This window comes from Arachis stenosperma, chromosome 9, assembly GCF_014773155.1.
Source record: "Arachis stenosperma cultivar V10309 chromosome 9, arast.V10309.gnm1.PFL2, whole genome shotgun sequence".
Taxonomy (NCBI): Eukaryota; Viridiplantae; Streptophyta; class Magnoliopsida; order Fabales; family Fabaceae; genus Arachis; species Arachis stenosperma.
In genome coordinates this window covers 80,756,620-80,780,981 of record NC_080385.1, presented here as the reverse complement: position 1 = coordinate 80,780,981, position 24,362 = coordinate 80,756,620, and the positions used below count along the sequence as shown (strand labels likewise).

At 41.8% G+C, this 24,362-nt stretch overlaps 1 non-coding gene across 1 annotated transcript; it reads left to right on the top strand.

Moving 5' to 3' along the window:
• Nucleotides 1-19,950: 19,950 nt before the first annotated feature.
• On the top strand, nt 19,951-20,058 carry LOC130952789 (small nucleolar RNA R71). The gene has a single exon (XR_009074964.1). It is a non-coding gene; the product is annotated as a small nucleolar RNA R71 (small nucleolar RNA).
• Nucleotides 20,059-24,362: the final 4,304 nt, after the last annotated feature.

The following is a 24,362-nucleotide window of genomic DNA, read 5'->3' as shown; positions in this document are numbered from 1 at the left end:
CTAATGACTGGGTTGCCTCCCAGCAAGCGCTTCTTTACTGTCTTTAGCTGGACCTTTACTGAGAATCACTCAAGTCTCAGTTTTGAGCATTCCTGCTCAAAATTGCTTTCAAGATAATGCTTGATTCTCTGTCCATTAACAATGAACCTTTTGTCAGAATCAATATCTTGAAGCTCAACATATCCATATGGTGACACTCCTGTAATCACATATGGACCCCTCCACCCGGATTTAAGTTTTCCTGGAAACAATCTGAGCCTAGAGTTGAAGAGCAGAACTTTTTGTCCTGGCTCAAAGACTCTGGTTGACAACTTCTTGTCATGCCATTTCTTTGCCTTTTCCTTATAAATTTTTGCATTTTCAAAGGCATTAAGTCTGAACTCTTCTAGCTCATTTAGCTGGAGCAATCTTTTTTCACCAGCTAACTGAGCATCCATGTTTAGGAATCTGGTTGCCCAGTAGGCTTTATGTTCCAGTTCCACAGGCAGATGACAGGCCTTCCCATACACCAGTTGGTATGGAGAGGTTCCTATAGGAGTCTTGAATGCTGTTCTGTACGCCCACAGAGCATCATCCAAACTCTTAGTAGATACTTGTGGTGAAGATGTGTCAAGAAGAGGCATGGGCAAGTAAATTCTTAGGGGTGTCTCAACACCCAGTACCCTAAAACCAACTGGTTTGGGAGTGCTAATTGAAAGCCTAATTAAAGGGTTGTCTTGAGACAAAACACTTAGAGTCATGGTCAAGAAAGCAAAACAACCCTTACTACTTTAAGGTGAAAATCAATAGAAAGGACCCCTAAAGCCTATACCTGAAGGAACCCTCAAGGATCTAAGAGCTTTCCATGACAATTAAAATATTCATACATGTGTTGGACACTTAGTTTTACTCTTAGTTGTATCACAATCATTCGAAGCCAAGGCCTCAAGATATAAAGGTTTACTCACAATGATTTGCTTGGGACAAGCAAAGCTTAAGTTTGGTGTTGTGATGACTTGCATCATCTACCCTTCTTTCTTGCATAAAGAAGACCATAAAAGAGCATAAATCTCATTTGATCAGTACAATTCATGCATTTTTTGATGAATATTATGGTACACTACTTTAAGATGAGTTGTGCTGAATTTCAGGTGAAAAAGGGCATCAAAAATGGGGAAAAGAAAAACAAGAAGTTGGGCGTGTGAAACTGGCGTGCTACTTGGAGCAAACGCCACAAAAATGCATTGGCGTGGCACGCCAGTACTAAAGTCCAGAGAAGAAGTCCAAGCACAAATGTATGGGCGTGGCACGCCAGGGACTGGGCGTGGCACGCTAGTACAAAATTCCAGAGAGCAAAATGGAGTACACAAAAGGTGCGTGGCACGCCAGGTTGGGCGGGGCACGCCTGACCCATCAACTACTATGCGCGTGCCACTTGAGCAAAAGGGCGTGGCATGCCAACTCACCATCTCAAGAAGAACCTCCACTATGGCGTGCCACTTGGTGTCAAAGGCGTGGCACGGCAGTTCCAAGAAGTCACTTGGGTGTGCCACTTGAGAACCCAGGCGTGGCACGCCAAGCTTGAAGAGTGCATAAATGCATGGGCGTGCCACTTGAGCAGCATGGCGTGGCACGCTGGTACAATAATCCAGAGAAGGGTTGAAGGCAACTAAAGACTGGGCGTACCACTTAAAATCGAAGGTGTGGCATGCCAACCTCTCAACCTCACTTAGGTGTGCCACTTGAGCAACCAGGCGTGGCACGCCAATGCACAAAGAGACCAAAGCAAGGGATGGGCATGCCACTTGGTATCGAAGGCGTGGCACGCCGACCCAAGCATCTCACTATGGCGTGCCACTTGAAGGCCGAGGCGTGGCACGCCAACTACTGGAACAAGACAAGAGCATGGGCGTGGCACGCCAACCTTTAGGCGTGGTACGCTGGTATAAGTTTCCAGAGAGGGTGAAGGAGGCCAATTACATAGGGCGTGCCACTTGGTATCGAAGGCGTGGCACACCACTCACTATTCTTCACTTCGGCATGCCACTTGAGCAACCAGACGTGGCACACCAGTGTCATTCAGAGGGCAAAGAAGCATTGGGGCGTGCCACTTGAGATCATGGTGTGGCACGCCAAACAGAGGAACCACTCACTCACAAAGGGGCGTGGCACGCCAGACCCTGGACGTGCCACGCTAGTGCAACTTTTCAGAGGAGCTTAGCCAAGCACATAGCAAGGGCGTGGCACGCTAGACCCTGGGCATGCCACGCTAGTTCAAGTTTCCAGAGGCGAAGAAAAGTGGAAAAAGGGCAAAGGGCGTGCCACTTGAGTTCGAGGGCGTGGCACGCCAACACAAGAATTCCACTATGGCGTGCCACTTGAGTTTGAAAGCGTGGCACGCCAATGATGATAGAGAGCTGAGCATGCCACTTGAAGGATTGGGCGTGGCACGCCAAGCTAGAAATGAAGGGCACGTGACATGCCAGTGAAGCGCCAGCCACACACCAGCTGGGAAGTCACTCTTATTGATTGTTTTCTTTTCCCTCCAAAATGTAATTTTCCCTTTTCACTTTTGTAATTCTTTTATTTTACTAGGAGTATTATAAATACCCCAAAAGAGTACTGAAGAAGGGGTTAGGCAGTCAGTTTTACATCCACTTTTACACTTCACTTTTGAGTACTTTTTGAGCTTTGAGTAGCTAACCTCCCTCTAATTGAGAGAGGGAGCTCTATTGTACTTGATGGATTGATAATAGTGAAATTCTTCTTTTCTTGATCTTCTCTTTGATTTGCTAGAAGGAATTTCGTTCTTAATGCTTAGTGTTCAATTATCTTGGGAAAGAGATTGAATGCAACTGGGTTTCATGGAAACCTTGGGAAAGGAAACATGAAATCATGCTTGAAATCCATTCTCACACTTGAGTAGAATCTGGGTTTTGGTGTTTGGATACGTGACATATAATCCTCCCTCTACCTGTACCTATAAGAGTGTGTGGTATAATCAGGGACCAAGCATATCTCTCTTCATGAGCAATTAGACCAAGGAATTGGCTATTCATCAAGATATGAGAGATTGAGTCACCAAGGGATTGGGGCTCAATCAATCATGATTGCTGATGAGCGGATATTTTATACGCTTTTTGGGGGTAATTTCATGTAGATTTTAGCATGTTTTAGTTAGTTTTTAGGAGAATATTATTAGTTTTTAGGCAAAAATCATATTTCTGGACTTTACTATGAGCTTGTGTATTTTTCTGTGATTTCAGGTATTTTCTAGCTGAAATTGAGGAAGCTGAGCAAAAATCTGAGTTAGGCTGAAAAAGGACTGCTGATGTTGTTGGATCCTGACCTCCCTGCACCCGAAATGGATTTTCTGGAGCTACAGGAGTCCAATTGGCGCGCTCTCAACGGCGTTGGAAAGTGGACATCCAGGGCTTTCCAGCAATATATAATAGTCCATACTTTGCACGAGAATAGACGACGTAACATGGCGTTGAACGCCAAGTACACGTTGCTGTCTGGAGTTAAACGCCAGAAAAACGTCATGATCCAGAGTTGAACGCCCAAAACACGTCATAACCTGGAGTTTAACGCCAAGAAAGGCCTCTACTCGTGGATAGCTTTAGTCTCAGCCCCAGCACACACCAAGTGGGCCCCAGAAGTGGATTTCTGCACCAATTATCTTAGCTTACTCATTTTCTGTAAACCTAGGTTACTAGTTTACTATTTAAACAACTTTTAGAGAATTATTTTGTACCTCATGACATTTTCAGATCTGAATTACATACTTTTTGACGGCATGAGTCTCTAAACTCCATTGTTGGGGGTGAGGAGCTCTGCGGCGTCTCGATGATTTAATACAATTCCTTTGTTTTCCATTCAAACACGCTTGTTCTTATCTAAGATGTTCATTCGCGCTTAATTATGGAGAAGGTGATGATCCGTGACACTCATCACCTTTCTCAATCCATGGACGTGTGCCTGACAACCACCTCCGTTCTACATCAGATTGAATGAGTATCTCTTAGATTCCTTAATCAAAATCTTCGTGGTATAAGCCGGATTGATGGCGGCATTCATGAGAATCCGGAAGGTCTAAACCTTGTCTGTGGTATTCCGAGTAGGATTTGGGATTGAATGACTGTGACGAGCTTCAAACTCCTGAAGGCTGGGCGTTAGTGACAGACGCAAAAGAATCAATGGATTCTATTCCAACTTGAAGGCCGAGGCATGGCACGCCAACTACTGGAACAAGACAAGAGCATGGGCGTGGCACGCCAACCTTTAGGCGTGGTACGCTGGTATAAGTTTCCAGAGAGGGTGAAGGAGGCCAATTACATAGGGCGTGCCACTTGGTATCGAAGGCGTGGCACACCACTCACTATTCTTCACTTCGGCATGCCACTTGAGCAACCAGGCGTGGCACACCAGTGTCATTCAGAGGGCAAAGAAGCATTGGGGCGTGCCACTTGAGATCGTGGTGTGGCATGCCAAACAGAGGAACCACTCACTCACAAAGGGGCGTGGCACGCCAGACCCTGGACGTGCCACGCTAGTGCAACTTTTCAGAGGAGCTTAGCCAAGCACATAGCAAGGGCGTGGCACGCTAGACCCTGGGCATGCCACGCTAGTTCAAGTTTCCAGAGGCGAAGAAAAGTGGAAAAAGGGCAAAGGGCGTGCCACTTGAGTTCGAGGGCGTGGCACGCCAACACAAGAATTCCACTATGGCGTGCCACTTGAGTTTGAAAGCGTGGCACGCTAATGATGATAGAGAGCTGAGCATGCCACTTGAAGGATTGGGCGTGGCACGCCAAGCTAGAAATGAAGGGCACGTGACATGCCAGTGAAGCGCCAGCCACACACCAGCTGGGAAGTCACTCTTATTGATTGTTTTCTTTTCCCTCCAAAATGTAATTTTCCCTTTTCACTTTTGTAATTCTTTTATTTTACTAGGAGTATTATAAATACCCCAAAAGAGTACTGAAGAAGGGGTTAGGCAGTCAGTTTTACATCCACTTTTACACTTCACCTTTGAGTACTTTTTGAGCTTTGAGTAGCTAACCTCCCTCTAATTGAGAGAGGGAGCTCTATTGTACTTGATGGATTGATAATAGTGAAATTCTTCTTTTCTTGATCTTCTCTTTGATTTGCTAGAAGGAATTTCGTTCTTAATGCTTAGTGTTCAATTATCTTGGGAAAGAGATTGAATGCAACTGGGTTTCATGGAAACCTTGGGAAAGGAAACATGAAATCATGCTTGAAATCCATTCTCACACTTGAGTAGAATCTGGGTTTTGGTGTTTGGATATGTGACATATAATCCTCCCTCTACCTGGACCTATAAGAGTGTGTGGTATAATCAGGGACCAAGCATATCTCTCTTCATGAGCAATTAGACCAAGGAATTGGCTATTCATCAAGATATGAGAGATTGAGTCACCAAGGGATTGGGGCTCAATCAATCATGATTGCTGATGAGCGGATATTTTATACGCTTTTTGGGGGTAATTTCATGTAGATTTTAGCATGTTTTAGTTAGTTTTTAGGAGAATATTATTAGTTTTTAGGCAAAAATCATATTTCTGGACTTTACTATGAGCTTGTGTATTTTTCTGTGATTTCAGGTATTTTCTAGCTGAAATTGAGGAAGCTGAGCAAAAATCTGAGTTAGGCTGAAAAAGGACTGCTGATGTTGTTGGATCCTGACCTCCCTGCACCCGAAATGGATTTTCTGGAGCTACAGGAGTCCAATTGGCGCGCTCTCAACGGCGTTGGAAAGTGGACATCCAGGGCTTTCCAGCAATATATAATAGTCCATACTTTGCACGAGAATAGACGACGTAACATGGCGTTGAACGCCAAGTACACGTTGCTGTCTGGAGTTAAACGCCAGAAAAACGTCATGATCCGGAGTTGAACGCCCAAAACACGTCATAACCTGGAGTTTAACGCCAAGAAAGGCCTCTACTCGTGGATAGCTTTAGTCTCAGCCCCAGCACACACCAAGTGGGCCCCAGAAGTGGATTTCTGCACCAATTATCTTAGCTTACTCATTTTCTGTAAACCTAGGTTACTAGTTTACTATTTAAACAACTTTTAGAGAATTATTTTGTACCTCATGACATTTTCAGATCTGAATTACATACTTTTTGACGGCATGAGTCTCTAAACTCCATTGTTGGGGGTGAGGAGCTCTGCGGCGTCTCGATGATTTAATACAATTCCTTTGTTTTCCATTCAAACACGCTTGTTCTTATCTAAGATGTTCATTCGCGCTTAATTATGGAGAAGGTGATGATCCGTGACACTCATCACCTTTCTCAATCCATGGACGTGTGCCTGACAACCACCTCCGTTCTACATCAGATTGAATGAGTATCTCTTAGATTCCTTAATCAGAATCTTCGTGGTATAAGCCGGATTGACGGCGGCATTCATGAGAATCCGGAAGGTCTAAACCTTGTCTGTGGTATTCCGAGTAGGATTCTGGGATTGAATGACTGTGACGAGCTTCAAACTCCTGAAGGCTGGGCGTTAGTGACAGACGCAAAAGAATCAATGGATTCTATTCCAACTTGAAGGCCGAGGCATGGCACGCCAACTACTGGAACAAGACAAGAGCATGGGCGTGGCACGCCAACCTTTAGGCGTGGTACGCTGGTATAAGTTTCCAGAGAGGGTGAAGGAGGCCAATTACATAGGGCGTGCCACTTGGTATCGAAGGCGTGGCACACCACTCACTATTCTTCACTTCGGCATGCCACTTGAGCAACCAGGCGTGGCACACCAGTGTCATTCAGAGGGCAAAGAAGCATTGGGGCGTGCCACTTGAGATCGTGGTGTGGCACGCCAAACAGAGGAACCACTCACTCACAAAGGGGCGTGGCACGCCAGACCCTGGACGTGCCACGCTAGTGCAACTTTTCAGAGGAGCTTAGCCAAGCACAAAGCAAGGGCGTGGCACGCTAGACCCTGGGCATGCCACGCTAGTTCAAGTTTCCAGAGGCGAAGAAAAGTGGAAAAAGGGCAAAGGGCGTGCCACTTGAGTTCGAGGGCGTGGCACGCCAACACAAGAATTCCACTATGGCGTGCCACTTGAGTTTGAAAGCGTGGCACGCTAATGATGATAGAGAGCTGAGCATGCCACTTGAAGGATTGGGCGTGGCACGCCAAGCTAGAAATGAAGGGCACGTGACATGCCAGTGAAGCGCCAGCCACACACCAGCTGGGAAGTCACTCTTATTGATTGTTTTCTTTTCCCTCCAAAATGTAATTTTCCCTTTTCACTTTTGTAATTCTTTTATTTTACTAGGAGTATTATAAATACCCCAAAAGAGTACTGAAGAAGGGGTTAGGCAGTCAGTTTTACATCCACTTTTACACTTCACTTTTGAGTACTTTTTGAGCTTTGAGTAGCTAACCTCCCTCTAATTGAGAGAGGGAGCTCTATTGTACTTGATGGATTGATAATAGTGAAATTCTTCTTTTCTTGATCTTCTCTTTGATTTGCTAGAAGGAATTTCGTTCTTAATGCTTAGTGTTCAATTATCTTGGGAAAGAGATTGAATGCAACTGGGTTTCATGGAAACCTTGGGAAAGGAAACATGAAATCATGCTTGAAATCCATTCTCACACTTGAGTAGAATCTGGGTTTTGGTGTTTGGATATGTGACATATAATCCTCCCTCTACCTGGACCTATAAGAGTGTGTGGTATAATCAGGGACCAAGCATATCTCTCTTCATGAGCAATTAGACCAAGGAATTGGCTATTCATCAAGATATGAGAGATTGAGTCACCAAGGGATTGGGGCTCAATCAATCATGATTGCTGATGAGCGGATATTTTATACGCTTTTTGGGGGTAATTTCATGTAGATTTTAGCATGTTTTAGTTAGTTTTTAGGAGAATATTATTAGTTTTTAGGCAAAAATCATATTTCTGGACTTTACTATGAGCTTGTGTATTTTTCTGTGATTTCAGGTATTTTCTGGCTGAAATTGAGGAAGCTGAGCAAAAATCTGAGTTAGGCTGAAAAAGGACTGCTGATGTTGTTGGATCCTGACCTCCCTGCACCCAAAATGGATTTTCTGGAGCTACAGGAGTCCAATTGGCGCGCTCTCAACAGCGTTGGAAAGTGGACATCCAGGGCTTTCCAGCAATATATAATAGTCCATACTTTGCACGAGAATAGACGACGTAACATGGCGTTGAACGCCAAGTACACGTTGCTGTCTGGAGTTAAACGCCAGAAAAACGTCATGATCCGGAGTTGAACGCCCAAAACACGTCATAACCTGGAGTTTAACACCAAGAAAGGCCTCTACTCGTGGATAGCTTTAGTCTCAGCCCCAGCACACACCAAGTGGGCCCCAGAAGTGGATTTCTGCACCAATTATCTTAGCTTACTCATTTTCTGTAAACCTAGGTTACTAGTTTACTATTTAAACAACTTTTAGAGAATTATTTTGTACCTCATGACATTTTCAGATCTGAATTACATACTTTTTGACGGCATGAGTCTTTAAACTCCATTGTTGGGGGTGAGGAGCTCTGCGGCGTCTCGATGATTTAATACAATTCCTTTGTTTTCCATTCAAACACGCTTGTTCTTATCTAAGATGTTCATTCGCGCTTAATTATGGAGAAGGTGATGATCCGTGACACTCATAACCTTTCTCAATCCATGGACGTGTGCCTGACAACCACCTCCGTTCTACATCAGATTGAATGAGTATCTCTTAGATTCCTTAATCAGAATCTTCGTGGTATAAGCCGGATTGATGGCGGCATTCATGAGAATCCGGAAGGTCTAAACCTTGTCTGTGGTATTCTGAGTAGGATTCTGGGATTGAATGACTGTGACGAGCTTCAAACTCCTGAAGGCTGGGCGTTAGTGACAGACGCAAAAGAATCAATGGATTCTATTCCAACCTGATTGAGAACCGACAGATGATTAGCCGTGCTGTGACAGAGCATAGGAACGTTTTCACTGAGAGGATGGGAGGTAGCCATTGACAACGGTGACACCCTACATAGAGCTTGCCATGGAAGGAACCTTGCGTGTGGGAAGAGGATTTCAAGGAAAAGTAGAAATTCAAAGGACAAAGCATCTCCAAAACTCCAACATGTTTCTCATTACTGCACAACAAGTAACACTGTTATTCTCTTTTATTTTTATAATCAAATCTGGTAATTTCACTTTTAATCCTATTGGCCTCCTGACTAAGATTAATAAAATAAACATTGATTGCTTCAAGCCAATAATCTCCGTGGGATCGACCCTTACTCACGTAAGGTATTACTTGGACGACCCAGTGCACTTGCTGGTTAGCTGTGCGAATCACAAATTCGTGCACCAAGTTTTTGGCGCCGTTGCCGGGGATTATTGAGTTTGGACAATTGAAGGCTTATTTTATTTCTTAGATTAGGAATAATTTATTTTTGTTGTTATAGAGTCATCAAATTTTGATAGGATAGTTTATTTTCAAAAATTTCTTTTCAAAAATATTATTTTTTCTTAATTAAGTGTTAATCTTTCATGAGTTTAGTGTCTTATTCTAAGTTTGGTGTTAATTGCATATTTTATATTTTCTTTGAAAATCTCGTGTTAGTGTTCTTGGTTCTTCTTTGATCTTTAAGTTGTTCTTGATAATTGGTTATACCCTTTGGAACCTTTTTCAAAAAATAATTTTTCTTAGATTGAATCTTGTGCCAAACTTTAAGTTTGGTGTTTTCTTGTTAATCTTTTTATAATTTTCGAAAATTTTCTTAAAGTTTTCTAAAAATTTTAAGTTTGGTGTTCTTTCTTTTGTTCTTGGTGTTCTTGTGAATCTTCAAGGTGTTCTTGAGTTTTTCTTGTGTCTTGATCTTAAAATTTTTAACTTTGGTGTTCCTTGGTGTTTTCCCTTCAAAAATGTTCGAAAATAAGGAGCACTAAATCTAAAAATTTTAAGTCTTGTGTCTTTTGTGTGTTTTTCTCTTTCATCATAAAATTCAAAATTCAAAAAAAAAATTATTTTCTAACTAATTTTAAAACTACATTTTCGAAATTTTTAATATAAAATTCAAATTTCAATTTCAAATTTTTCGAAAAATTTTCACAAAGTATTTTCAAAATATTTTTTATATATATTCCATTTTTATTTATTCCACTATTATAAAATAAATAATATCAACATACATATCATCCCTCTTGTATTCCATTATGGAAGTAAGTATGAATGGACAAGACAAGAGGACTCTGGGGTCATATGCTAACCCCACTACTGCTTCATATGGGAGTAGTATCTGTATACCCTCCATTGGAGTTAGTAGCTTTGAGTTGAATCCTCAGCTCATTATCATGGTGCAGCAAAACTGTCAGTATTCTGGTCTTCCACATGAAGAACCTACAGAGTTTCTAGCACAATTTTTGCAAATTGCTGACACAGTACATGATAAGGAAGTGGATCAGGATGTCTACAGATTATTATTGTTTCCATTTGCTGTAAAAGATCAAGCTAAGAGGTGGTTAAATAACCAACCTAAGAACAGCATAAAAACATGGAAGCAGCTGTCAGAAAAATTCCTGAATCACTATTTCCCTCCAAAACGGATGACACAGCTAAGGCTAAGCATCCAAGGCTTCAAACAAGGAGATAATGAATCCCTTTATGATGCCTGGGAGAGATACAGAGAGATGCTAAGAAAATGCCCCTCTGAAATGTTTTCAGAATGGGTGCAATTAGACATCTTCTACTATGGACTTACAGAAAAAGCTCAGATTTCTCTAGATCACTCAGCTGGTGGATCTATACATATGAGAAAAACAATTGAAGAGGCTCAAGAGCTTATTGATACAGTTGCCAGAAATCAACATCTGTACCTAAGCAGTGAATCTTCCATGAAAGAAGAAGCTAAAACAGTAACTGCTGAACTCAGTCCGGTGGATCAGGCTAATGAATTCAATCAGCAATTAGACTTTCTAACTCAGCAGCTAGCCGAATTCAAGGAAATATTACAGGAAACAAGAATGGCCAACAGGAACATGGAAGCACAATTAAAACAGACAGAAAAGCAACTGTCAAAACAAATAACAGAAGAATACCAAGCAGTTCAATTAAGAAGTGGGAAAACATTAAATACCTCACTTCAAAGCAGCAGGAAACCAAGAAATGAACAGATGGATACTCAAAATCCCTCTGAGGACAATCAGAGCCCAGAGAGGAATAAAGCTGGCGTTGAACGCCCAGACCATGCTCATTCCTGGCGTTCAACGCCAGAAACAAGCATGAATCCGGCGTTGAACGCCCAAGGGGAACATGGTTCTGGCGTTCAAACGCCAGTAACAAACAAGGAAGTGGCGTCTAACGCCACTCCAGCCCCCACCACTGGCATTCAAATGCCAATGGAAAATCAGTCACATACAAGTGCTGATAACAACCCTTCCAAAAAGGCTTCCCAACCCATTTCTGTAGGTAATAAACCTGCAGCAACTAAGGTTGAGGAATACAAAGCCAAAATGCCTTATCCTCAAAAACTCCGCCAAGTGGAACAGGATAAGCAATTTGCCCGCTTTGCAGACTATCTCAGGACTCTTGAAATAAAGATTCCGTTTGCAGAAGCACTTGAGCAAATACCTTCTTATGCTAAGTTCATGAAAGAAATCTTAAGTCATAAGAAGGATTGGAGGGAAACTGAAAAAGTTTACCTCATTGAAGAATGCAGTGCAGTCATTCTGAAAAGCTTACCTGAGAAGCTTAAAGATCCTGGGAGCTTTATGATACCATGCACATTAGAGGATAATTGTACCAAGCAAGCTTTATATGATCTTGGGGCAAGTATCAACTTAATACCTGCATCTACTATCAGGAAGCTTGGTTTAACTGAAGAAATTAAACCAACCAGGATATGTCTTCAACTTGCTGATGGCTCCATTAAATACCCATCAGGTGTGATTGAGGACATGATTGTCAAGGTTGGGCCATTTGCCTTTCCTACTGACTTTGTGGTGCTGGAAATGGAGGAGCACAAGAGTGCAACTCTCATTCTAAGAAGACCTTTCCTAGCAACTGGCCGAACCCTCATTGATGTCCAAAAAGGGGAAGTAACCTTGAGAGTCAATGAGGAGGAGTTCAAGTTGAATGTTGTCAAAGCAATGCAATATCCAGACACCCCAAATGACTGCATGAGTGTTGATATTATTGACTCTCTGGTAAAAGAGGTCAATATGGCTGAGAGTCCCGAATCAGAGCTGGAGGACATCTTTAAAGACGTCCAGCCTGATCTGGAGGAGTCAGAGAAAATAGTGGAACCTCTGAAAATCCCTCAGGAAGAGGAGAAACCTCCTAAACCTGAGCTCAAACCATTACCACCTTCCCTAAAATATGCATTTCTGGGAGAAGGTGATACCTTTCTTGTAATCATAAGCTCTACCTTAGAGCCACAGGAAGAGGAAGCACTAATCCAAGTGCTAAGGACACACAAGACAGCTCTTGGGTGGTCCATCAGTGATCATAAGGGCATTAGCCCAGCTAGATGCATGCACAAGATTTTACTGGAGGGTGACGCCAAACCAGTGGTTCAACCACAAAGGCGGCTGAACCCAGCCATGAAGGAAGTGGTGCAGAAAGAGGTCACTAAATTACTAGAGGCTGGGATTATTTATCCTATTTCTGATAGCCCCTGGGTGAGCCCTGTCCAAGTCGTCCCTAAGAAAGGTGGCATGACTGTGGTTCATAATGAAAAAAATGAACTGGTTCCTACAAGAACAGTTACTGGGTGGCGTATGTGTATTGATTACAGAAGGCTCAATACAGCCACCAGAAAGGATCATTTTCCTTTACCATTCATAGACCAGATGCTAGAAAGAGTAGCAGGTCATGAATACTACTGCTTCCTGGATGGATATTCAGGTTATAATCAAATTGCAGTAGATCCCCAGGATCAGGAGAAAACGGCATTCACATGCCCATCTGGAGTATTTGCATACAGAAGGATGCCATTTGGCCTGTGCAATGCACCTGCAACCTTTCAGAGGTGCATGCTCTCAATTTTCTCTGATATGGTGGAAAAACTTCTGGAAGTCTTCATGGATGACTTTTCAGTATTTGGAGACTCATTCAGCTCCTGCCTTAACCATTTAGCACTTGTTCTAAAGAGATGCCAAGAGACTAACCTGGTTTTAAACTGGGAGAAGTGTCACTTTATGGTGACTGAAGGAATTGTCCTTGGGCACAAAATCTCGAACAAGGGGATAGAGGTGGATCAAGCTAAGGTAGAGGTAATTGAAAAACTACCACCACCTGCCAAGGTTAAGGCAATCAGAAGCTTTCTGGGGCATGCAGGATTCTACAAGAGGTTTATAAAGGATTTTTCAAAAATTGCCAAACCTCTGAGCAACCTGCTAGCTGCTGACACGCCATTTATCTTTGATAAAGAGTGTCTGCAAGCATTTGAGACTCTGAAAGCTAAATTGGTCTCAGCACCAATCATCTCTGCACCAGACTGGACATTACCATTTGAATAAATGTGTGATGCCAGTGACCATGCCATTGGTGCAGTGTTGGGACAAAGGCATGACAAGCTTCTGCACGTCATTTACTATGCCAGCCGTGTTTTAAATGACGCACAGAAGAATTACACAACCACAGAAAAAGAGCTACTTGCAGTGGTTTACGCCATTGACAAATTCAGATCCTATTTAGTAGGATCAAAAGTGATTGTGTATACAGACCATGCTGCTCTTAAATATCTACTCACAAAGCAGGATTCAAAACCCAGACTTATAAGATGGGTGCTGCTTCTGCAGGAGTTTGATATAGAAATAAGAGACAGAAAAGGAACAGAGAATTAAGTAGCAGATCATCTGTCCCGAATAGAACCAGTGGAAGGGGCGTCCCTCCCTCTCACTGAGATCTCTGAAACCTTTCCGGATGAGCAACTCTTTGCCATCCAGGAAGTGCCATGGTTTGCAGACATCGCAAACTACAAGGCAGTAAGATTTATACCCAAAGAGTACAGTAGACAGTAAATAAAGAAGCTGATCACAGATGCAAAGTATTATCTTTGGGATGAGCCATATCTCTTTAAGAGATGTGCAGACGGGGTAATCCGTAGATGTGTGCCTAAGGAAGAAGCACAGAAGATCCTATGGCACTGCCATGGATCACAGTATGGAGGACATTTTGGAAGTGAGCGAACAGCCACAAGAGTCCTCCAAAGCGGCTTCTACTGGCCTACTCTCTATAAAGACTCCCGAATGTATGTACTTAATTGTGACAGTTGCCAAAGATCTGGCAATCTACCTCACAGTTACGCCATGCCTCAGCAAGGGATCTTGGAGATTGAGTTGTTTGATGTATGGGGCATCGACTTCATGGGACCATTCCCACCATCATACTCAAACACTTATATTCTGGTGGCAGTGGATTATGTATCCAAATGGGTGGAGGCTATTGCAACACCCACCAATGACACTAAAACAGTGTTAAAATTCCTCTAGAAACACATCTTCAGCAGATTTGGTATCCCTAGAGTGTTAATTAGTGATGGGGGCACTCATTTCTGCAATAAACAGCTTTATGCTGCTTTGGTTCGTTAAGGAGTTAGCCATAGGGTAGCTACTCCATATCATCCACAAACTAATGGGCAAGCTGAAGTCTCAAATAGAGAACTCAAAAGAATCCTGGAACGGACTGTAATTAATGGTGCACGAAATTGTGATCACTACAACTTCGCACAACTAACCAGCAAGTGCACTGGGTCGTCCAAGTAATACCTTACGCGAGTAAGGGTCGATCCCACGGAGATTGGTGGTATGAAGCAAGCTATGGTCATCTTGTAAATCTTAGTCAGGCAGACTCAAATGGATATGATGATGAACGAAAATAATATAAAGATAAAGATAGTGATACTTATGTATATCATTGGTGTAAGAGCTTCAGACAAGCATATGAAGATGCCTTCCCTTCCGTCTCTCTGCTTTCCTACTGCCTTCATCCAATCCTTCCTACTCCTTTCCATGGCAAGCTTGTGTAGGGTTTCACTGTTGTCAGCAGCTACCTCCCATCCGCGCAGTGAAAGCTAATGCACGCACTCTGTCACAGTACTGCCAATCACCGGTTTGGTTCCCTCCCCTACCGGAATAGAATCACTCTTTTGCGTCTGTCACTAACGCCCAGTAGGTTACAGGTTTGAAGCACGTCACAGTCATTCAGTCATTGAATCCTACTCAGAATACCACAGACAAGGTTAGACCTTCCGGATTCTCTTGAATACCGCCATCAGTTCTTGCCTATACCACGAAGACTCTGATCTCACGGAATGGTTGGCTCGTTTGTCAGGCGAGCACTCGGTTGTCAGGCGATCAACCATGCATCGTGCAATCAAGAATCCAAGAGATATTCACTAAGCCTCAGATGCTTGTAGAACAAGAATGGTTGTCAGTCACCTTGTTCATGGGTGAGAATGGTGATGGGCGTCAATCATCACCTTCATCATGTTGAAGAACAAGTGATATCTTGGACAAAGAACAAGCGGAATTGAATGGAAGAACAATAGTAATTGCATTAATACTCGAGGTACAGCAGAGCTCCACACCTTAATCTATGGTGTGTAGAAACTCCACCGTTGAAAATACATAAGCATAAGGTCTAGGCATGGCCGAATGGCCAGCCTCCCAAAGTGATCAAAAGATCTAAAGAAAAAGGTTCCAAAGATCAAAAGATGAAAATACAATAGTAAAAGGTCCTATATATAGAAAACTAGTAGCCTAGGGTGTACAGAGATGAGTAAATGACATAAAAATCCACTTCCGGGCCCACTTGGTGTGTGCTTGGGCTGAGCAATGAAGGAATTTCGTGTAGAGACTTTTTCTGGAGTTAAACACCAGCTTTTATGCCAGTTTGGGCGTTTAACTCCCAATCAGGTGCCAGTTCCGGCGTTTAACGCTGGAATTTCTGTAGGTGACTTTGAACGCCGGTTTAGGCCATCAAATCTTGGGCAAAGTATGGACTATCATATATTGCTGGAAAGCCCAGGATGTCTACTTTCCAACGCCGTTGAGAGCGCGCCAATTGGGCTTCTGTAGCTTCAGAAAATCTACTTCGAGTGCAGGGAGGTCAGAATCCAACAGCATCTGCAGTCCTTTTCAGTCTCTGAATCAGATTTTTGCTCAGGTCCCTCAATTTCAGCCAGAAAATACCTGAAATCACAGAAAAACACACAAACTCATAGTAAAGTCCTAGAAAAGTGAATTTTAACTAAAAACTAATAAAAATATACTAAGAACTCAACTAAAACTACTAAAAACATATTAAAAACAATGCCAAAAAGCGTATAAATTATCCGCTCATCACAACACCAAACTTAAATTGTTGCTTGTCCTCAAGCAACTGAAAATCAAATAAGATAAAAAGAAGAGAATATACTATAGACTCCAAATTATCAATGAAACTTAGCTCCAAATTAGATGAGCAGGACTAGTAGCTTTTTGCCTCCGAACAGTTTTGGCATCTCACTCTATCCTTTGAAATTCAAAATGATTGGCTTCTTTAGGAACTCAGAATCCAGATAGTGTTATTGATTCTCCTAGTTAAGTATGATGATTCTTGAACACAGCTACTTATTGAGTCTTGGCCGTGGCCCAAAGCACTCTGTCTTCCAGTATTACCACCGGATACATACATGCCACAGACACATAATTGGGTGAACCTTTTCAGATTGTGACTCAGCTTTGCTAAAGTCCCCAATTAGAGGTGTCCAGGGTTCTTAAGCACACTCTTTTTGCCTTGGATCACAACTTTATTTCTTTCTTTTTCTTTCTTTTTCTTTTTCTCCCCCTTTTTTTCGTTTTCTTCTTTTTTTTTTTGTGTTCACTGCTTTTTCTTGCTTCAAGAATCATTTTTATGATTTTTCAGATCCTCAGTAACATGTCTCCTTTTTCATCATTCTTTCAAGAGCCAACAATTTTAACATTCATGAACCACAAATTCAAAAGACATATGCACTGTTCAAGCATACATTCAGAAAACAAAAAGTATTGTCACCACATCAAACTAATTAAGCTAGTTTTAAAGATGAATTTGAAATCCTGTACTTCTTGTTCTTTTGTAATAAAAATAGTTTTCATTTAAGAAAGGTGATGGATTTCATAGGACATTCATAACTTTAAGGCATAGACACTAAGACACTAATGATCATAAGACACAAACATGGATAAACATAAAGCATAATTTTCGAAAAACAAGAAAATAAAGAACAAGGAGATTAAAGAACGGGTCCACCTTAATGATGGCGGCTTGTTCTTCCTCTTGAAGGTCTTATGGAGTGCTTGAGCTCCTCAGTGTCTCTTCCTTGTCTTTGTTGCTCCTCTCTCATGATTCTTTGATCTTTTCTAATTTCATGGAGGAGGATGGCATGTGCTTCACCCTTAGTTGTCCCATGTTGGAACTTAATTCTCCTAGGGAGGTGTTCAGTTGCTCCCAATAGTCTTGTGGAGGAAAGTGCATCCCTTGAGGTATCACAGGGATCTCATGATGAGAGGGGTCTTGTTTGCTCCATCTTCTTCTTAGTGATGGGCTTGAGGTCATGCCTTCTCAGTTGAACCGGCTTTGGATGCCATAAATGGTTATGGAAAAACAAAAAGCAATGCTTTTACCACACCAAACTTAAAAGGTTTGCTCGTCCTCGAGCAAAAGAAGAAAGAAGAGAGTAGAAGAAGAAGAAATGGAGGAGAGGGAGATGGCCTTGTGGTTCGGCCAAAAGGGGAAGAAGTAGTGGTTTGAATTTGGATGGTGAGGTAAGTGGGGTTTTATGGAGGTGAGTGGTGAAGAGAAAGATGGGATTTGATAGGTGAGGGGTTTGTGGGGATCCTGTGGGGTCCACAGATCCTTAGGTGTCAAGGAAAAGTCATCCCTGCACCAAATGGCACTCAAAATCACGTTTTGAGCCATTTCTGGCGTTAAACGCCGGGCTGATGCCCATTCCTGGCGTTTAACGCCAGGTCTGGTGCCCCTTTCTGGCGTTAAACGCCCAGAATGGTGCCAGACTGGGCGTTAAACGCCCAACTGCTAGGCTTACTGGCGTTTGAACGCCAGCAGCATCTTCCTCCAGGGTGTGCTGTTTTTCTTCCTGTTTTTCATTCTGTTTTTGCTTTTTCAATGGATTTTGTGACTTCTTATGATCATCAACCTACAAAAAACATAAAATAACAAAAGAAATTATATAAAATATAATCATTGGGTTGCCTCCCAACAAGCGCTTCTTTAATGTCAGTAGCTTGACAGAGGGCTCTCATGGAGCCTCACAGATACTTAGAGCAATGTTGGAACCTCCCAACACCAAACTTAGAGTTTGGATGTGGGGGTTCAACACCAAACTTAGAGTTTGGCTTTGGCCTCCCAACACCAAACTTAGAGTTTGACTGTGGGGGCTCTGTTTGTCTCTGATTCGAGAGAAGCTCTTCATGCTTCCTCTCCATGGTGACAGAGGGGTATCCTTGAGCCTTAAACACATAGGATTTTTCATTCACTTGAATGATCAGTTCACCTCCATCAACATCAATCACAGCCTTTGCTGTGGCTAGGAAGGGTCTGCCAAGGATGATGGATTCATCCATGCACTTCCCAGTCTCTAGGACTATAAAATCAGTAGGGATGTAATGGTCTTCAATCTTAACCAAAACATTCTCTACAAGTCCATGAGCTTGTTTTCTTGAGTTGTCTGCCATCTCTAGTGAGATTTTTGCAGCTTGTACCTCAAAGATCCTTAGCTTCTCCATTACTGAGAGAGGCATGAGGTTTACACTTGACCCCAAGTCACACAGAGCCTTCTTGAAGGTCATGGTGCCTATGGTACAAGGTATGGAAAACTTCCCAGGATATTGTCTCTTTTGAGGTAATTTCTGCCTAGACAAGTCATCCAGTTCTTTGGTGAGCAAAGGAGGTTCATCCTCCCAAGTCTCATTTCCAATAACTTGTCATTTAGCTTCATGATTGCTCCAAGGTATTTAGCAACTTGCTTTTCAGTGACATACTCATCCTCTTCAGAGGAAGAATACTCATCAGAGCTCATGAAGGGCAGAAGTAAGTCCAATGGAATCTCTATGGTCTCATTTTGAGCCTCAGATTCCCATGGTTCCTCACTGGGGAACTCATTGGAGGCTAGTGCACGCCCATTGAGGTCTTCCTCAGTGGCGTTCACTTCCTCCCCTTCCTCTCCAAATTCGGCCATATTGATGGCTTTGCACTCTCCTTTTGGATTTTCTTCTGTGTTGCTTGGGAGAGTACTTGGAGGGAGTTCAGTAACTTTCTTGCTCAGCTGTCCCACTTGTCCTTCCAAATTCCTAATGGAGGACCTTGTTTCATTCATGAAACTTTGAGTGGTTTTAATTAGATCAGAGACCATGGTTGCTAAGTCAGAGGGGTTCTGCTTAGGATTCTCTGTCTGTTGCTGAGAAGATGATGGAAAAGGTTTGCCAGTGCTAAACCTGTTTCTTCCACCATTATTATTGAAACCTTGTTGAGGTCTCTCTTGATTCTTCCATGAGAGATTTGGGTGATTTCTCCATGAAGAATTATAGGTGTTACCATAGGGTTCTCCTAGGTAATTCACCTCTTCCATTGAAGGGTTCTCAGGATCATAAGCTTCTTCCTCAGGTGAAGCATCCTTAGTACTGTTTGGTGCATTTTGCATTCCAGACAGACTTTGAGAAATCAAATTGACTTGTTGAGTCAATATTTTATTCTGAGCCAAAATGGCGTTCAGAGTGTCAATCTCAAGAACTCCTTTCTTCTGATTAGTCCCATTATTCACAGGATTCCTTTCAGAAGTGTACATGAATTGGTTATTTGCAACCATTTCAATTAGCTCTTGAGCCTCTGTAGGCGTCTTCTTCAGATGAAGAGATCCTCCAGCAGAGCTATCCAAAGACATCTTGGACAGTTCAGAGAGACCATCATAGAAAATACCTATGATGCTCCATTCAGAAAGCATGTCAGAAGGACATTTTCTGATTAATTGTTTGTATCTTTCCCAAGCTTCATAGAGGGATTCACCATCCTTCTGTCTGAAGGTTTGGACTTCCACTCTAAGCTTACTCCATCTTTGGGGTGGAAAGAACTTTGCTAAGAAGGCATTGACTAGCTTTTCCCAAGAGTCCAGGCATTCTTTAGGTTGAGAGTCCAACCATATTCTAGCTCTGTCTCTTATAGCAAAAGGGAATAGCATCAGTCTATAGACCTCAGGGTCAACCCCATTAGTCTTGACTGTGTCACAGATTTGCAAGAATTCAGCTAAAAACTGATGAGGATCTTCCATTGGAAGTCCATGGAACTTGCAATTCTGTTGCATTAGAGAAACTAATTGAGGCTTAAGCTCAAAGTTGTTTGCTCCAATGGCAGGGATAGAGATGCTTCTCCCATAAAAATCAGGAGTAGGTGCAGTAAAGTCACCCAGCACCTTCCTTGCAATGTTTGCATTATTGTTGTTTTCGGCTGCCATGTGTTCTTCTTCTTTGAAGAATTCGGTCAGGTCCTCTAAAGAGAGTTGTGCTTTGGCTTCTCTTAGCTTTCTCTTCAAGGTCCTTTCGGGTTCAGGGTCAGCTTCAACAAGAATGCCTTTGTCTCTGCTCCTGCTCATATGAAAGAGAAGAGAACAAGAAAATGTGGAATCCTCTATGTCACAGTATAGAGATTCCTGAAGTGTCAGAGGAAAAGAGAAATAGAAAGAAGAAGGAGAAGAAGAATTCGAACTTTACTTAGATAAGGTTCGAATTGTGCATTGAGAAGGAGTGGTACTCCATAAAATAGAAGGATGTGAGAAGGAGGAAGAAGATTTTCGAAAATTAATTAAAATATTTTTGAAAACATTTTTGAAAAACACTAATTGATTTCGAAAATAAGAGTGGAAAAGAAATCTAGTGATTTTTGAAAAAGATTTTGAAATTAAAAATTAAAAAGATTTGATTGAAAACTATTTTGAAAAAGATGTGGTTAAGAAGATATGATGGTTTTAAAAAGATGTGATTGAAAAGATATGATTTGAAAACAATTTAAAAAGATATGATTTGAAAACAATTTTAAAAGATATGATTGAAAACAATTTTAAAAAGATTTGATTTAAAAATTAATGACTTGCCTAACAAGAAAAGATATGATTCAAACAAAACCTTCCTCAACAGAAAAAGGCAAAAAATGTTCAATCAAATCATTAATTGTTAGTAAGTATCTTGAAAAAGGAAAGAAATTGATTTTGAAAACATTTGATTGAAAAGATATGATTTGAAAAAGATTTGATTTTGAAAAACTTTGAAAAATTGATTTTGAAAACAAATCTTCCCCCTTTGCCATCCTGGCGTTAAACGCCAGAATGGTGCACATTCTGGCGTTTACGCCCAAACTACTACCCTTCTCGTTAAACGCCCAGCCAGGCACCCTGGCTGGCGTTTAAACGCCAGTCTGCCTTCTTCACTGGGCATTTTCGAATGCTCAGCTTTTTCTGTGTGATTCCTCTGCAGTATGTTCTGAATCTTCAATTCTCTGTATTATTGACTTGAAAAGACACAAATTAAAAATATTTTTGGATTTTTAAATAATTAAAATGCAACAAGAACCAAATAACTATGCATGCAAGACAGCAAACTTAGCAGTTTGTATACTACTGACACTAACAAGATGAGAATGCATATGAGAAACAAAAAAACACTCAAGTCAATAGAATGCAAAGATCAAAACAAGGAAATCATCAAGAACAACTTGAAGATAATTAAGACTCATGCATAAATTCGAAAAATGCAAGAAGAACAGAAACATGCATTGACACCAAATAAGATGAGACTCTAGACTCAAACAAGAAATATTTTTGGATTTTATGATTTTGTAATTTTTTTGGCTTTTTTCGAAAATTAAGTGAAAAGGAAAATAAAGGTATCAAAGTTCTTAATGAGAATTCCAGGAATCATGCAATGTTAGTCTAAAGCTTTAGTCTAAAGGAATTAGACATAGCTAGCTAAGCTTCAGCAAGACATTGCATTCAAGAGCTAAATTGATGATGATCAATCAGCTTTGGTGATGATAAGAACATCACCTTGAAACACTAGAATTCACTCTTAAGAACTCTGAAGAAAAATAATGCCTAATCTAAGCAACAAGATGAACGTCAGTTGTCCATACACAAGAACAATCCCCGGCAACGGCGCCAAAAACTTGGTGCACGAAATTGTGATCATACAACTTCGCACAACTAACCAGCAAGTGCACTGGGTCGTCCAAGTAATACCTTACGCGAGTAAGGGTCGATCCCACGGAGATTGGTGGTATGAAGCAAGCTATGGTCATCTTGTAAATCTTAGTCAGGCAGACTCAAATGGATATGATGATGAACGAAAATAATATAAAGATAAAGATAGTGATACTTATGTATATCATTGGTGTAAGAGCTTCAGACAAGCGTATGAAGATGCCTTCCCTTCCGCTCTCTGCTTTCCTACTGCCTTCATCCAATCCTTCCTACTCTTTCCATGGCAAGCTCTGTAGGGTTCACTGTTGTCAGCAGCTACCTCCCATCGCGCAGTGAAAGCTAATGCAGCACTCTGTCACAGTACTGCCAATCACCGGTTTGGTTCCCTCCCCTACCGGAATAGAATCACTCTTTGCGTCTGTCACTAACGCCCAGTAGGTTACAGGTTTGAAGCACGTCACAGTCATTCAGTCATTGAATCCTACTCAGAATCCACAGACAAGGTTAGACCTTCCGGATTCTCTTGAATACCGCCATCAGTTCTTGCCTATACCACGAAGACTCTGATCTCACGGAATGGTTGGCTCGTTTGTCAGGCGAGCACTCGGTTGTCAGGCGATCAACCATGCATCGTGCAATCAAGAATCCAAGAGATATTCACTAAGCCTCAGATGCTTGTAGAACAAGAATGGTTGTCAGTCACCTTGTTCATGGGTGAGAATGGTGATGGGGTCAATCATCACCTTCATCATGTTGAAGACAAGTGATATCTTGGACAAAGAACAAGCGGAATTGAATGGAAGAACAATAGTAATTGCATTAATACTCGAGGTACAGCAGAGCTCCACACCTTAATCTATGGTGTGTAGAAACTCCACCGTTGAAAATCCATAAGCATAAGGTCTAGGCATGGCCGAATGGCCAGCCTCCCAAAGTGATCAAAAGATCTAAAGAAAAAGGTTCCAAAGATCAAAAGATGAAAATACAATAGTAAAAGGTCCTATATATAGAAAACTAGTAGCCTAGGGTGTACAGAGATGAGTAAATGACATAAAAATCCACTTCCGGGCCCACTTGGTGTGTGCTTGGGCTGAGAAATGAAGGAATTTCGTGTAGAGACTTTTTCTGGAGTTAAACGCCAGCTTTTATGCCAGTTTGGGCGTTTAACTCCCAATCAGGTGCCAGTTCCGGCGTTTAACGCTGGAATTTCTATAGGTGACTTTGAATGCCGGTTTGGGCCATCAAATCTTGGGCAAAGTATGGACTATCATATATTGCTGGAAAGCCCAGGATGTCTACTTTCCAACGCCGTTGAGAGCGCGCCAATTGGGCTTCTGTAGCTCCAGAAAATCCACTTCGAGTGCAGGGAGGTCAGAATCCAACAGCATCTGCAGTCCTTTTCAGTCTCTGAATCAGATTTTTGCTCAGGTCCCTCAATTTCAGCCAGAAAATACCTGAAATCATAGAAAAACACACAAACTCATAGTAAAGTCCTAGAAAAGTGAATTTTAACTAAAAACTAATAAAAATATACTAAGAACTCAACTAAAACTACTAAAAACATATTAAAAACAATGCCAAAAAGCGTATAAATTATCCGCTCATCAATTAACCGTAGAAGGGATTGGGCAAGAAGCTTGGATGATGCTCTGTGGGCATACAGAACAGCATTCAAGACCCCTATAGGGACCTCTCCATACCAGCTTGTGTATGGAAAGGCATGTCACTTGCCAGTGGAACTGGAACACAAGGCCTATTGGGCAACCAGATTCCTAAACCTTGATGCCAAGTTAGCCGGAAAAAAACGATTGCTCCAGTTAAATGAGCTAGAGGAATTTAGACTCAATGCCTTCGAAAATGCAAAGATTTACAAAGAGAAAGCGAAAAGATGGCATGATAAGAAATTGTCATCCAGAGTCTTTGAGCCGGGGCAGAAAGTTCTGCTATTTAATTCTAGGCTCAATTATTCCCGGGAAATAAAATCCCGGTGGAGAGGTCCATATGTCATTACAAACGTATCACCATATGGATACATAGAGCTTCAGGATAATGACTCTAACAAAAAGTTCATTGTTAATGGACAAAGACTCAAACACTATCTTGAAGGAAATTTTGAGCAAGACTTATTAAAACTCAGTAATAGTCCAGCTAATGACATTAAG